General features: G+C 37.1%; 1 protein-coding gene across 3 annotated transcripts in view; it reads right to left on the bottom strand.

Annotated features, from left to right (window-relative positions):
- Nucleotides 1-16197, bottom strand: part of FAR1 (fatty acyl-CoA reductase 1) — a 63812-nt gene extending 47615 nt beyond the window's left edge. Inside the window, exon 1 of one of the 3 annotated variants that reach the window (XM_037026828.2) lies at nt 16046-16197. The gene's annotated coding sequence lies outside the window, so the exon portion shown is untranslated. Of the gene's footprint in view, nt 1-15945 lie in introns of all 3 variants that reach the window. The other 2 variants (XM_037026829.2, XM_073216246.1) reach the window with 2 other exon arrangements.
- Nucleotides 16198-16232: the final 35 nt, after the last annotated feature.

Genomic DNA, 16232 nt, shown 5'->3' with positions numbered 1-16232 from the left:
TCCAAAGAAGAAATTCAGATGGCCAATGAATAGGTGCTCCATATCACTAATCATCAGGGAAATGCAAATTAAAACCACAATGAGATACACCTCACACCAGTAAGGATGGCCAGCATTGAAAAGACTAAGAACAACAAATGCTAGTGAGGATGGGGAGAAAGGGGAACCCTCCTACATTGCTGGTGGGATGTAAGCTAGTTCAACCATTGTGGAAAGCAATATGGAGGTTCCTCAAAAAACTAAAAATACAAATACCATTTGACCCAGGAATCCCACTCCTTGAAATTTACCCAGAGTACAACTTCTCAGTTTCAAAAAGACATATGCACCCCTATGTTTATCGCAGCACTTTTTACAATAGCCAAGACATGGAAGCAACCAAAGTGTCCATCAGTAGATGAATGGAAAAAGAAGATGTGGTACATATACACAATGGAGTACTATTTGGCCATAAGAAAGAAACAAATCCTATCATTTGTAGCAACATGGATGGAGCTGGAGGACATTATGTTCAGTGAAATAAGCCAGGCTGAGAAAGACAAATGCCAAATGATTATCCTCATTTGTGGAGAATAACAATGAAGCAAAACTGAAGGAACAAAATAGCAGTATACTCAGAGACTCCAAGAATGAACTAGTGGTTACCAAAGGGGAAGGGTGTGGGAGGGCGGGTGGGGAGGGAGGGAGAAGGGGATTGAGGGGTATTATGTTTGGTACACATGGTGTGGGGGATCACGGGGATAACAATGTAGCACAGAGAAGGCACATAGTGGATCTGTGGCATCTTACTACACTGATGGACAGTGACTGCATGGGGACTTGATAATATGGGTAAATGTACTAACCACATTGTTTTTTTCATGTGAAACCTTCATAAGAGTGTGTATCAATCATACCTTAATAAAAAAAAATCTGTGGTTTTTTTTTAACAAGGAAAGACAGCCGAAGTAAGATATTCAGGTGTGAGGCCTGGGTAATATTATTTTGGAGAAAAGGCTACAAAGTATGAAGAAGAACACAGAACATAATCCTTCCTGTCACAGACTCAGAAACCCTAGACCACTACCCTGTTCAAAAACATCTCGACACAATAATTAAAATAACACAGAATTTAAAAGTCAAGAGCTAACCCACCACTGTAGCAAAATATAAAAGTGTGTTTACATAGTGTGTACAGGTCTAAAATAACCTAGATTATTGTTCTCTACATTAAAGTATAACTTTATTTACAATTTTACTTAACCAAAGGTTCTATATGGGGAATGGGATGGGACAAGAGATTAAGCATATGGTACATATCACATAAATATGAAAATTGCCCAGAAAGCTAGAAGTTCATGAACAGATTTGAGAGGAAGGGGTTCGAAGAACATGTTAGTTTCACCCAAAATATTGCTTAATCTTTGTGTGTGGGTGTGTGCAAGTGTGCACTCCCATGCACACATCTGTACATCTTCCTAGGGGAAAAATCCACCACTTTTATCAGATTCTCAAAAGGCTCAATGAGCCTAAACCATTAAAAACTAGTATCAAATTTTATGTGCGTGCTGGTGGGAAGATGGACTTAACAGAAAAGACAGTTTCATGGGCACTGATTAAAAACCTTATTCATATCTAATCTGTAATAAAAGTGTTTAAATGGTTAAAACATAACTATACCAATTTCCTATACCAATCTCCCTTGAGGCCTGGATTGAATTGTGTTCCTAGTTCTAAAAAATATATGTTGAAATCCTAACCCCAGTACCTCAGAATATGACCTTATTGGGAAACAGGGTCATAATTAGTTAAGGTAAATGATGTCACACTGGAGAAGAGTAGGTCTCTAATACAATTACCACTTGTGTCATAAAAGAGGGCCATGTGAAGACACAGAGATACAGAGGGAGAACTGCATGTGGTAACAAAGGAGAGATCACAGTTATGTAGCTACAAACCAAGGAATGTCACTGCCAACAAAAAAACTAGGAGAGGCAAGCAAGTTGCCTTACTCCTAAGGGAGTATGGATTTCGGACTTCTAGCCTCCACAGCTGTGAGACAATAAAGTTCTATTGTTTCAAGCCACCCAGTTTGTGGTTACTTTGTTACAGAAGCGCTAGGAAACTAATAGAAGGCCAAATAGCACAGCAACTAAAATTAAGGTACAGAGCAAAAGGCCTTCTAAAGATAACGCATATGCTCTCATGCCATAATAAACATTACCATCCTTTCCAACAGACGTGACAGTTTCAGTTTCCAAAATATATTCCACTAAATACTTAAGGATGGTGGTTTTTCCAAATGGGTGCAGGAAAGAACAGTAGAAAAGAGTTTTATATACCAAAGGTAAAAGAACAAAATAAGGTTAATGCTCAGATCCCAGAACAAATAACTGGGGTGTATGTATTCCTGACTATACATCTGTACATTGTCAAATTTCACTGTATAGTAGCAGATTCAGAAACATAGTGTTCTATCTATTGCTGTATAACAAAATCACTCCAAAACTCAGCATCTTAAAATAGCAGTAATCATTTTATTCTCTCTTACCAAGTCTGTGAATTAGGAATCTGGGAAGGGCTCGACTAAGCAATTCTAACTGAACAATTATACTTCCTGATCTTGCAATTCTAGCTGAACTGTTCTAGCTCCTGATTTAGATCCCCTTTGCATGGTCTTTCCACATGAGCTAATTTGAGCTTCCTTATAGCAAGGCAATCTCAGGCCAGACTTAAAAAGCTGCTAAAGGCTTCAAGACCAGTAGAGAAGCTCTTTTCTGATTTCACCATGAAAGTCACACAGTCTAACTTCTGCCTCAGTCTTTTACAAATGATTTATAAGACTGCCCAAATTCAAGGGGAGGGGATGTAAACCCCACCTCAGGATGAGAAAAGAGTCAAGGACATACTGAAAGAACATGTGAGGTGGGAGATTCTGAAACAACCACCTTTAGAAAATATAATCTGCCACAAAGAGCATGGTGAAATAACTGCTTATTACTCTTAACACTGTCAACCATTGCATCTATGTGGGACCTATTTCATGGGTCTAGGGACAAAAAAGATTTTCCTTACTACATTATTTTCTAGACACCTGACATTCCTTTAAAAAATATGTTCCCATGGGCCTTGTACTTCGAAATATTTTCCCTACCAAATAATCTCATCTACTAAATAAAGATTTCATTTTCTCACATTCACTTAAGTGTAAACTTCTAACAAGCAAATTACCACTTGGAGTTGACACACTTTTAGCCAAAAGCAAGCCAACTCATTTTAGTTAAACTGAAGAGGCCTCACCTAGTAGATAGGTATATGCTTTAAGATGTTTGATAGACTCCCACCTAGAGGAATATTTGAGAACCACTGGTCTAGTGTCTTTTCTACTGTATTTTAATAACTCTGGAATCTTTATTTAGTGTTTTGATTAAGACTCAACATAAAAGAAAACCTCCTCTGAAAGTAAGCTATAAGAACAAATAATGGGCCAATCTGGAAATTCAAACTGTAGAAACTATTTACTGTAGTCAAGCTAAGAATAGTGGATTCTTTTTTCCTTTTTCAAAAAGTAAGGCTTATAAGGCATTTTTCCACAAACAAAAGAATAGCTGTAACATCTTGGTTAACATTTCTTTTTTTCAATTAAAAATGCTAGTGTCCTACCCTGTTATAAGCACCCATTGAAACAGATATAATGGCCACTCTGTGCCTACACAGACAATGATATACCAATATTTAACTCTCTATATCCTATTTTCCAGAATGTCTAAGGTACTTCTTGCTGATAAACTCTCAGTAGGCTCATTAGTTCTTAGGGTACTAAACAACTATTCTGTACACTGATGTTACTCTGTAGGAGCGGCATTTTGGCATGAGTTAAAATGCCTCTAAGGCTTCATTTCTGGGAAATATTAGACATTAAGAAAAATCAGACTCAGAATTCATTTGCAATGCAAAACTCAAACACATAGGCATCTTAAAAAGTTAAGCTCTATTCCATTAGAAAGGAAATTTCAATTCTACAGCATAAAATTATTTGTTGACAAGAAACTTAAATTGTTTCAGGAGTACCCATTTTCCTTTATTTCTATCCTCAAAGCCTATGCCAGTGTACCCATTTCTCTATTGTAAGCCTACCGAAGCAGGTCTGTGCAGGAAGCATGGTAATAAACAGTTTCACTGTTTGAAAACCATGTATTCAAGTCCATTCTGGAAGAAAACAATTTTTAAAAAGTGATTTCCGTAAGTCACACATGATTCTTCTTTAAACGATTGTGCTATAATCTCTCTTTTCCTTAATAAAAATATTTTCATATTAAGACATGAAATTTTTATCCTAATGCTTGCAGACTCAGAAAAGTAAAATATAGTACTCCAATATACAATGATACACTAATATTTCAAGTGTGCTAACAAAGGCAGCATTCTTGAACTTTTCCAACACAATCAAAGAAACTGAAATACCTTGAGTCCATAATAAATCTAAGGACTAATATAAAAATATTTCAAATGACTCAATAAAATTGACATTAACGGGAAACTACCATGTTTACCCTGAATACTACATGTACACTACATAGAGGTTTATCTAAAATTTAACTTAGGCAGATTACTAATTATGTATCTTGTGCGGTCTAATTTAAAACTACAACAGCCTACTTATGAAAACTAAGATCGGATTATTGTCTATCCCCATACACAAAAGTAAACTCAAAATGGATCAAAGACCTGAATGTAAGTCACGAAACCATAAAACCCTTAGAAGATAACATAGATAAAAATCTGAATATAAACATGAGCAAATTTTTTCTGAATGTAACTCCTCGAGCAAGGGAAACAAAAGCAAAAATGAGCACATAGGACTAAATCAAACTTAAAAGCTTCTGTACAGCAAAGGACACCATCAACAGAACAAAAAGGCATTCTATAGTATGAGAGAATATATTTGTGCGTGTATACACACACAGGGGTTAACATCCAAAATATATAAAGAACTCACATGCCTCAACACCCAAAAACCAAATAACCCTATTAAAAAATGGGTGGAGGATATGAACAGATAATTCTCCAAAGAAGAAATTCAAATGGCTAACAGGCACATGAAAAGATGCTCCACATCACTAATTATCAGGGAAATGCAAATAAAAACCACAATGAGATATCACCTCACACCAGTTAGGATGGCCAGTATCAAAAAGACTAAGAACAACAAATGCTGGAGAGGATGCAGAGAAAGGGGAACCCTCCTACACTGCTGGTGGGAATGTAAGTTAATTCAACCACTGTGGAAAGCAATATGGACATTCCTCAAAAAACTAGAAATAGAAATACCATTTGACCCGGGAATTTCACTCCTATGAATTTTACCAAAGAATATGATTTCTCAGATTCAAAAAAACATATGCACCCCTATGTTTATTGCAGCACTATTTACAATAGCCAAGATATGGAAGCAATCTAAGTGTCCATCAGTAGATGAATGGATAAAGAAGATGTGGTATATATACCCAATGGAATACTACTCAGCCGTAAGAAAGAAACAAATTCTGCAATTTGCAACATGGATGGAGCTAGAGGATATTTTGCTCAGTAAAATAAGTCAGGTGGACAAAGACAAGTACCAAATGATTTCCTTCATTTGTGGAGTGTAACAACAAAGCAAAACTGAATGAACAAAACAGCAATAGACTCACAGACTACAAGAAGGGACCAGTGGTTACCAAAGGGGAGGGAGGGAGATGGGGATTCAGGGGTATTATGATTGGCACACATAGTGTGGGGGGTACCAGGGGGAAGACAGTGTAGCACAGAGAAGGCAAATAGTGACTCTGTGGCATCTTACTACACTGATGGTCAGTGACTGTAATGGGGCATGGGGGGGACACTATAACAGGGGTGAATGTAGTAACCACATTGCTTTGCCATGTGAAACCTTCATAAGAATGTATATCAATAATACTTTGATAAAAAAAATAATTTAAAAAAAGATAATTAAGATCTTTCAGAACAGGTTGGTAGAATCAGGTTTCACTGGTAATAGAAGCAATTTAGACTCAATTTAAAAGCAGTTTAGACTCCCTCTGATTATTACGGCAAATGACTTGCAACCCTTAGCAGCAGAAAAGTGTTCTTAAGTTCCTCCTATATGCTGTATTTCCTCTCCATTTCTCTTACGTTACTTTTTTATGCACCTTCTGAATCTGTTCAGAAGGATGAACCAAAAAACAGGCTCCAGTCTTCCAAGACAGCATTTCCCAGATCATGGTAAATAGGGCTGGGAAACCATATCCTCCATCTTTAACCAGGAGATCAAAGAAAGTAATTAGCATATCAAAAGACTACAAAAAGTCCTGAGGTAAAGAAACCCACTGAACTCTACTTAAGTCCAGCCCCTCACAAATTTCCCAACACAACTAGAGAAATAATGCTCAAAAAGTTTACCTATTATCTTTCAAGGTAATGTCTGTCCAAAAATGGGTCAAACCTTCCATGGACTACAAATGATTTAGAAAGAATTACCTTCCTTTGATCAGTAAGGCTACTGATGAATGACCTATTAAACCAGTTATTAAGAGTTGCAAAAATGAACAAGTTATTAGAATGTACCAAGGACTTCAATTTGTATACGATAACTCTGGCTGCAAAGTTCCTACCTCTATGCACACTCAAAGGTTGGAATTCTGTAATTTTTAAAAGGAACTTGCTGTCAGTGAAGTTGTGTTGTCTTTAGCTGGTCGTGGTTTTCAATTATCATTATTCTTACTTTTTAATTAAAAATTGCCACTATTGAGCTTCATTATCACTTTCAGTTTTTTACTAAATCTGCAAATATATTATACAATTGCATCCCTAGGATTTAAGACTACAGCTTTCTAACTAGCCAGAAGTTTTAAGAAAAGTTTTTTCTGTGTGGTTCAATTAGGAACCACCACCTGCCTAACTGCTGAAGAAAATCCCTTTCCCCGCAAAAATGCTTGCATATTGACAATTAGTTATTATTCCACTAAACAGTGGAAATTATTGAGCTCAAGAATGACCCATTTAAAGGGCCAGGATTAAAACAGCTTGAGAGTCACTGTTCTAAGAGTCTTTACCCTGGCTATGGGGCCACTATGTAGGGGCAGGCTGTCACCCTGGCCACCCCGTCCACACCAACCAAATGTGGCATAAGGACTTGAAATCAGGGCCTTTCAGGGAAGAAATAATAACTTCTCCGAACTTTGGATATCAATGATCCCCCTCCCAGTCTTTAATTTAGAGTGAGAAGTTTCCAGGAATGTCTTAAAAAGACCATAACAAGTGCTCTTCTCAAAAATCTTTTCCTGGTTTACCTTAAAAACAGCCGACTTCAGATACAGCCTGCCAACTAAATGCTGTAAGGCAGGCAACAGCCCAAAAAGGCACAGAAAACATGAGGAAAGTATCTGATGACTTTTTAGATTATTAATACCTGTTTCCACATGTGAAACTGACTGAATTAAGCTCCTAAGAAGCCTACTCCAATAAGCCTTGTAACCATAGGTTACTGTGCTAAAGATGGGATGAGACCATGTAGAACAAAGTAGAATAACTTTACAGTATAAAAATTCAGGATATTCTTAACCAGTTTATTAATTGAGAATCAAAGTATCAATGCTAAAAATCCTAGTAAGATCTTCCTTCTGCAGAAACCGAGATCCAGAAGGAAGACAGCCAAAAAAACAGCGCAACAAAATCAGGTAGAATAATGAGTAACTACCCTATTGGGACCTCTGCCACTAACTACCCGAACTTGGTCAAGTCAATTAACTGCTCTGATCATTTGTAAAATTCACTGAAGTGGAGGCCAAATCACTATGGTTAGTTAAACACTCTTCTAGCTCTCAAAGTCTATTTTTATTACTATGTATCACAGTAAGCTGTTCGCTAGTAGTACATTAGATTCTCAGAGAATTATTAACTTTACCAGGTCACAAGGTTATCACTTTAAAGCAATACATCTAATACTCACTGATCTTCAAAGAGTCTATGCACTGCTCTGCAGTCAAATGTTCCATTAGCAGCTAATCCACCTATTTCTATCTCCTGAGGAGTCTGCTTATGACAATAAACATTATTATGATTACATTTTAGTTGTAATCCACAAGTGTTTACAATCACATCATTCTAAAAAATTTATTTAGGACTACAGGTAAAACCGTAATATTTCCAGAATATCTCACCTGTCTTTAGTGCATCTGCACATCAACAGGCATTCCTCAAGGGTGGAGAACAGTTCATCTCCATATCAATGGGTAATTACCTGGGCAACTGATGACTTATCTGAACCTGAAATGTTATGGGGAGGGCTGGTTTTGCTTCTGCCAGAGCAGGAAAGAGAGACAGACCCAGACTGCAGTTTATAAGCAATAAATGGGTTTTAAACTTTATTTCTCCCTTTGACTGATTTTGGTTTTAGAGGTATTTTGCCCTAGGATTTACTCTCCCCATAGTTACAAGGACCATCCTTCAAACTAGATGGATGATAAACACTTATGATCATCACTGAGAATCAATCCTTTGTAAACCTAATACCCATTTCTTGGCCCCTGTAACACATCTCAGAATTATTTTACCACAAATGTGAACCTCAAAATACTTTAACAGACCCTTTCCTCCACAGATTTTAACTATGTAAGGGTAAGGTAGGTCAAAGTTTTCTTCTTTACCTCTGAAAAAATGATTTATGCATTTATTCATTCTTCAGTCATAATATTCTACTTACTGATGATTCAGGATGGACAGAAGCCATTATATATAAAGTACCATACACTTATTCCAAAACGTTTGGTAAAGTCATTCCTACATACTTATTAAAATAACTACAACTTGTTTTTCCCTAAGAGTCCAATTAAGAATTGGTCTGTTCAGTGATTGCAATGGAATTGGGGGGCACTTGATAATACGGGTGAATGCTGAAACCACAATGTTGCTCATGTGAAACTTTCATAAAATTGTATATCAATGATACATTAAAAAAAATACCAACAATAATAGCAAAAAAAAGAATTGTTCTATTTTTTTAAATTAGGCATTTGCATAATGATTTTTATAATTTTATCACTCAATAATGAAAAACACTTGTTTGAAAAGGTGAGTTAATATACACAAATAAATTTGAGTTGAATTTTAGCACTATGCTTTGTGCCTATACATTAAAGAATGGATTATTAATCCAGAATCCACAGATCCCTCACCAAGGATATCTGAACAGTATGAGTCTTTTAACCCCCTGAAATTATATGAAAAATTAAAATTAAGTGTGTATGTACAGTAGTCCCCCTTTATCCACAGGTGATATGCCCCAAGATTCCCAATGGAAGCTTGAAACAATGGATAGTATGGAACCTTATATATACTGTATTTTTTCCTATACATATATACATACCTGTGAAAAAGTTGAATTTATAGATTAGGCACAGGGAGATATTAACAATAAAAAAATCGATTATAACAATATTCTGTAATAAAAGTCATCTAAACTCTCTCTCAAAATATTTATTGTACTGTACTCACCCTTCTTATAATGACGTGAGATGATAAAATGCCTGTGTGATGAGATGAAGTGAGGTGAATGACAAGCATTGTGACCTAACATTAGACTACAACTGACCTTCTGACTGTAAGTCAGAAGAAAGATCATCTGCTTCAGGACCAAACTGAAATCATAGCAAGCAAAGCCACAGAGAAAGGGGGACTATTGTGTATTTTTCTGAGGAGACAGCACAAAGCTTTCAGCAGATGCTTAAGAAGTTCATGACCTTTGACTAAGTATCTCTGCATTATGGAATATATTTTAGGATTTTATACTAATATGTAATAATTCAAAGTACCTAAGTGACTACTCCAGAATAATAAGATATGATGGTAAGGATTCCTTAAATTCAAGAATGATTTCTCATGTGACCATCACGCCAACATTTCTGGCAAAAATTTCATGAAAGAGAAGAATGACATAAACCAGATTATGTCAATGTACTCTTAAAATGGACAAATAAACACACACACACATACACCCCACCATTTAAAATCTCAAAATGACTTATACTTAAAAGCTGATGGCACACATATATTCAAGACAAAATGGATTCAGTAATTCATGTGATACTAAGATATTTAGAAGGCATTTTAATGGAATGTGTCAAATAATTCACTAAAGACAATGATACCTTCACAAAGTAGGTGTCCTAATTTATAATATAGCAATTAGCTTTTCTCAAGTATTGATGAAAGATCTACAGTATATCAGTAACATTTTGTAGGGGTCTAAAAAACATAGAAAGATACAGATTTAGATACAACTTATTCAGGCAAGCCAAAACTAAATTTTTCTAATTGTATGATTTTTTTTATGTGATCACCCTCACCTCATCCCCTAAATGTTATTTTTCTGTCAAAATCCTACTTTCATTCAGAAATAATGTCATTTCCCACTTAGAATCTCTACCACCAATTTTGGGATATGACCCCATGTTGCTACATTATATTTTATTATTTTTATATTCAGCCTCCCAATTGCATTATTCCTGCCCTACCTAGAATTTCATACCTAATTTTTCTTGCCCAACACAGTATAATAATACAAGTCTCAAAATATATTTATATGAACATATTTCCACTTCACTTAGATTAACATGTATATTGTTACACTTATGCTATATGGTAATAACTGGTAAAAATGTCTAGGGATTTGCTTCAAAAACAAGGGGGTGGAGAAATTGGTGGGGGTATAGATGAAACAAGATTGACTACAAGTTGGTAACTGTTAAAGTTGGTGATATGTATATTACTGTATTTTTATGTTAGCAATTTTCCATAATACAAAGTGTAAAGTTTTTTCCATAACAAAAAGTGCAAAAATAAAGTAAGTTTGCCTTTCCTATTAGAAAAGAGAGCTTCTTAAAGACAGGCCCAGTAGTTTTCTTTCTGTACATCTGCCTAGTAGAGAGGAGACAAATTTACTAAACAAAGTTCATTCTTTAGGCAGAACTATAGTTTTTTGATGGTATCTAATTTATATGATTCTTTTAACTCAGATAAAACATATATTCATTAACTACTTACAAGGTACCTACTTTCTCAGCTTATCTTCGTAAATGAAGGATATCAAAAATAATTCATCTTCTCTAAAGAATCTGATAGGAACCACAAGGATCCATGGAAAAAAGGGAAAGGAGGGAAGACAGGAAGATGGAGAGAAAGAAAAAAAAAGTAAAAAGCAATAAAGACAGTTTTTAAGAAAGGGATTTAAGGCAGCCACATTTTTTTTTATTAAGGTATCACTGATATGCAATCTTATGAAGGTTTTACATGAGCAACATTGTGGTTACTACATTCACCCTTATTATCAAGTTCCCTCCCAACACCCCATTGTAGTCACTGTCCATCAGAGTAGTAAGATGCTATAGAGTCACTACTTGTCTTCTCTGTGCTATACTGTCTTCCCTGTGACCCCCCTACAGTATGTGTGCTAATCATAAGGCAACCACATTTTTAATCAAAGAGGACATACAGTTTGTTCAAACGAAACAGGTCTAAAAGTTGCCCTCCCCACTCCATTTTACAGATGAGGAAACTAAAGCTCAGAGGGGAAGTGACTTGCCTCGAGTTACACATCTAACTGCTAACAGTACCAAAATTAAAATTCAGATTTGCTGATTCACAGTGCAATGTGAATTTTCTACATTAAAATATTTTCTTCCATACCATAATATTCACTAAAGACAATGACTATTTTATTACTAACATATACTTTATTTCTGTATTACATCGGACTAAAAAAGAAATAGGCTAAATAAAGGAGGGAGGATGGGAAGAAAATGCACAAACTGCTAAGACAGTTATACATGAAGACTATATGAGCACCACACTTCCTCAATTTTGAGACACATTTGACTTTAAGACATAGTATCCATTTCCTAAACATTTAGAAATAGAAAGACACTGTAAAATACATCTTCCTTTCACAAATAGTAAAATGTGAAAACACATCTCTCAGTATAAGATAATGCACTTTGCAAGACATGCAAAAATCACTATCATTTAAAAGCCAGTGTCACAAAGCACAAACACACAGAGCAGGAGTCCAATCTTCTAAAGTAACAAACAGTTACTAAATACCTAATGTTATGTGATATTTTTTTCAATTGTAGGTATTAATATAAACAAGTCCTTCTCCTCATCTGTCTCACATACATGGGTTTTAGAGTTCGACAAAGCAAGATTTCAATCTCAGCTCTAACACTTTGACTCTCCAACCTTTGGAAGGTTACTAACTTCTCTGAGCCTCATTTTCTCCATTTGTAAAGGAGGAACTCCACCTCAGAAAACTGTATGACAATTAAATGGAATAATTTATTTAAGGATCATAATATAGTGCCTAGATGTAATACTAAGCTTCCTCCCACAATCCCTATGGGCCACATGAAATTAAACTAAAATTAGATCCTATTCTTGACTTACAAAAAACTCCTCTCTCCACTTTAGAGACTGGACTAAATGTGCACTGATCCTCAGGTAAATCCTGCTTTGGAAGAATTATTTGATAAGAAATGCTTAGTTCCTTGTATTTTTGTCTCTTCTTCAAATTGAGAACAGAAAACTGATGAATTTTAAGTGCTTAAAATAGTTATGTGTAAATTCAGCACTTTCACATTGTCTTATGAGCTGAGACTCTAAGCTCATTATAAACCTACTGAAGAGAGAAACTATACAGAACCGATGTGTGGGAAGAGGGAGGAATATAAGGTCTAAAGACACAGTTAAGACTCAATTTTATGAGTAGTTTGGTTTTTTTTTTTTTTTTACCTTAAATTCATTTATTAAACTCTAGAAAACAATGTTCAGGAGACCCAAGACTGTATTTCCATGATTCTGGGCGTTTTAGTAATCTGATGCCTTAAGCAAAGGCCATCTTTTCTACGTGCAGTTTCCGGACGTTTCCAATAGTAACAACCCAGTCATTTCTAAGATGGGAATATGCCCACCAAAGTTGCTCATGTGTAGTAAGCTCTGAAATAAAATACCTATTCCAAAACATAGTTCATACTAGCCCACCCAAATTCCCTCACCATTAGCTCAATTCAGCTGTTTTTCCCCACTAATTATAAAAATGATGTTTTTGTAAACTTGAAACAATACAAAAAGTATGAGCATTTTTAAATTACCCATGATCTTACCAGCCAAAGATTAAATATTACAAAGTGACTTTCCAACATCTTGCCTATGAATTTGACTACTACTGTGATACCAAATTTTAAATTTGTATAGAGCCCCTGCCATTAAACATGATTAACTATCAGCCTATATCTTAATATCTTCATTCCAGTGTTCTTCTGACTAAATTCACATTATTTTTTCCTTACTTAATTCAACATCTCTCAATTTTTGTTCTTCTGAATCCTCAGTTAGGTATTTTGCTGCTGACCACTTCCTCTTTCTAAAAACTCTTTCTATCCTAAGGTTTCCTAAAAGGTACATTCCTCAGTGTCTACAAAAGACTCTCCAACTTTTTCTTTCTTCACTGGCTTTCTCCTGTTAACAACCGTCTGTAAAAAATGACTCAGGCCTGACCTTTCGATTTGCTTGTCAACTTTGAATCTCCAGCACTTCCCACAGTGCCTGCCATGAAGTGAAGCTCAACTGCTTTATAGTAAACTAATGTTTATTGATTGACTTTGCCAAACCTGACCTGACACTTTAATTAGTTGTGTGACCTTGGGCAAATTTAATCTCTCTGAAGCTCAGTTCCCTCATCTATAAAACAGGGATAATCAAAGGAAGATGATGCTTGGAAAGTTCAAAATAGTCTCAGGCAAAAAGTAACACCCAATAAATTTTGCTATTATCATCAACATAATCTAGTACAGGACTCAAAAAGATTTCTGATTATTATATATATAACTGAACTCCAAACCTACTTCTCAATAACCGACTTATTTTCACCATATTCTCTTTATTGTAACTATCAAAAAAAAATTTTGTGCTCTCCTTTATCTATCTTCAATCCATCATCAACTTCTCTCCTAGCCACCAGACAGAAACATCATTTTTCAACTATGCTACAACAGACTTGGTTGATTTCTACACCCTTAAATCTTCATTCAAATTTTCAATCCTCCTTAAAAATAATTTTTGTCACTCTGTCCACAGCTGTTTATAGAACGTTCAAACTACTGAAATGTCATTCCCATGTCTTCTGATAACCCATATCCCAATTCCTAGTTCAAAAGATGGCTCACAACTCACCTCTTCCAGGAAACCCCAGATTAACTCTACACCACCTGGATTACTTCTCTCAGTTGCCTCAGTATTTAGATACTGTTAATACTAAGCTAAAATGTGATCAGTGAACAGCAATACCAAGAAATTAACTTCCACAAAATTATTTCTACATCCTAAAGAATGATCCATTAGCTATAATACTCTGTTGACCTGGTTAATAAGAAAACATCCTATACAACAAATGCCTTCTTTGATATCTGTCCTTGGCACTGTACTATTTTATTTGTCAAGAGGTACTTAACTCTTCACAATCCTTACATCCTATCCGCAAGCAGAAATTATACTTCAATGCCTATCACCTCTTCCCATTTAAATCCATTGTAAATGTGGTAGTGGGTCACTTTCTTTTCTACTACCTCTTCTCTGCCCACAACCCACAAATAAAATTTCAAAATCTTCAAGCAGAAAGGCAGTAGCACTGGTACACACGTACCATAACTTCCTTTACTCTAAGCGAAAAAAACTTTGAACCTACTTAGCTACAAAACTCTTCCCAAGGCTCAAAGGTTTCCCAACAAGCATGATACTTAACCAAATTCTACTACATCAAAATGATTAATCCTAAAGAATAATAGGATTTTACTTTTATGTTGATTCTTGCTTGTGTTATTGTATGATACCTTGCGTCATTTTTATGCTGTATTACACTGCCCAACAAGACAGCTGAGAAATTCCCCACTAGGACAGGTTTTCTGAAACTATCATCTGATGCTGCCTTTAAATCAACACATTCCTTTTTTTAATACAAAGAATTAAGTGATTCCTCAATACCATCCAATCAAAAGAAAAGAATACTTGTGCCATTATTTCTGAGGGTAAGTTTGTGTGCTGCTGAGGCAAAACAATTAGATGAACTGTTCCAGGCGGATAAGCCTCAGTAATAAGAGCTCATTCTAAGTGTTTGGCCTTCAATGAGTAGTGAATGAACCTATAAACCTAGCTGACTGTGACTCCAGCCTAAGCCATTCGACTCTCCTGTCTCCACCAAGACGGAGTTACTTGTAAAAGATCCACACCCTTCAGTTACCATACACAAATCCACCTTGTTCACTTTCTATGTAATTTCTAACTGGCCACCTAACGCCTTCTTGTCAAACAGCCTCCATCCATATCTCGTCTAAAACCTTCTGTCACCTTCCGGTTTCAGTAGGTGCTTTTACTTCAGATCCACGTGTCCCCTTTCGTACAGAAATCTTAACCTTCAAAACCCAAACCTGTTCTCCCTTCACCCCCAGCTGATTTTCCCCCACCCTCTATCAATGCCTACTTCCAAGAAGCCAGCCACACTCCCCGGCTCCGCACCTTCTCCCAGGGCACACTTTTTTGAGCATCCCCCTTTACCCACTACATCCTTTCTCCCCAGACCCGAAATCCTTCCATCACAGGCCTCTTCTGACTGCCACACTGGAGCACACCAGCCCACTCCTCGGTTTAGTACCCTGCCCCACCTTCGCCACCTCTACGCGGACTCCCCACCCCAGGCAGCGCCCCCAGGCTCCGCGACTGCAAACTAGGCCCCTCTCCACGTTCCCAGAACTCTGTCCCGGCCCTCTGGAGGGCGGCGGCCCGGCCAAACCGCGCAGTGACCACCTGCCTGATGCCGGAGCCCCGAGCACTGAGCCGCCCAACGTGGGGGCGGGGACGGAGTGGCGGGTCTCCTCCTACCTCGGCCGACCCGCCGCTGCCGCTCCCGAAGCCGCGGCCCGGCTCGGCGAGGAGGGGCCCGCAGGCCTGGCCTCTCCAGCTCTGCACCCCTGCCTCTCACCTAGACGCAGAGGCTCCGGCCTCGCTTTCCCGTGGCAATCCAGCGATGGCTCCCCCGCCACCGCGCGCTCTCCTCACTTGCTCTTCTACCGCCCCGGACCGGCTGCTGAGATCGGACGGGCAGCGGCACGCCCATTGGCTGCTGCCCTCACTCGCGTCAGTCGACCCCGACCCGGACCTAGGGATGT

The sequence above is a fragment of the Manis javanica genome, chromosome 11 (genome assembly GCF_040802235.1).
Source record: "Manis javanica isolate MJ-LG chromosome 11, MJ_LKY, whole genome shotgun sequence".
NCBI lineage: Eukaryota > Metazoa > Chordata > Mammalia > Pholidota > Manidae > Manis > Manis javanica.
This window is presented reverse-complemented; position numbering and strand designations above follow the sequence as displayed.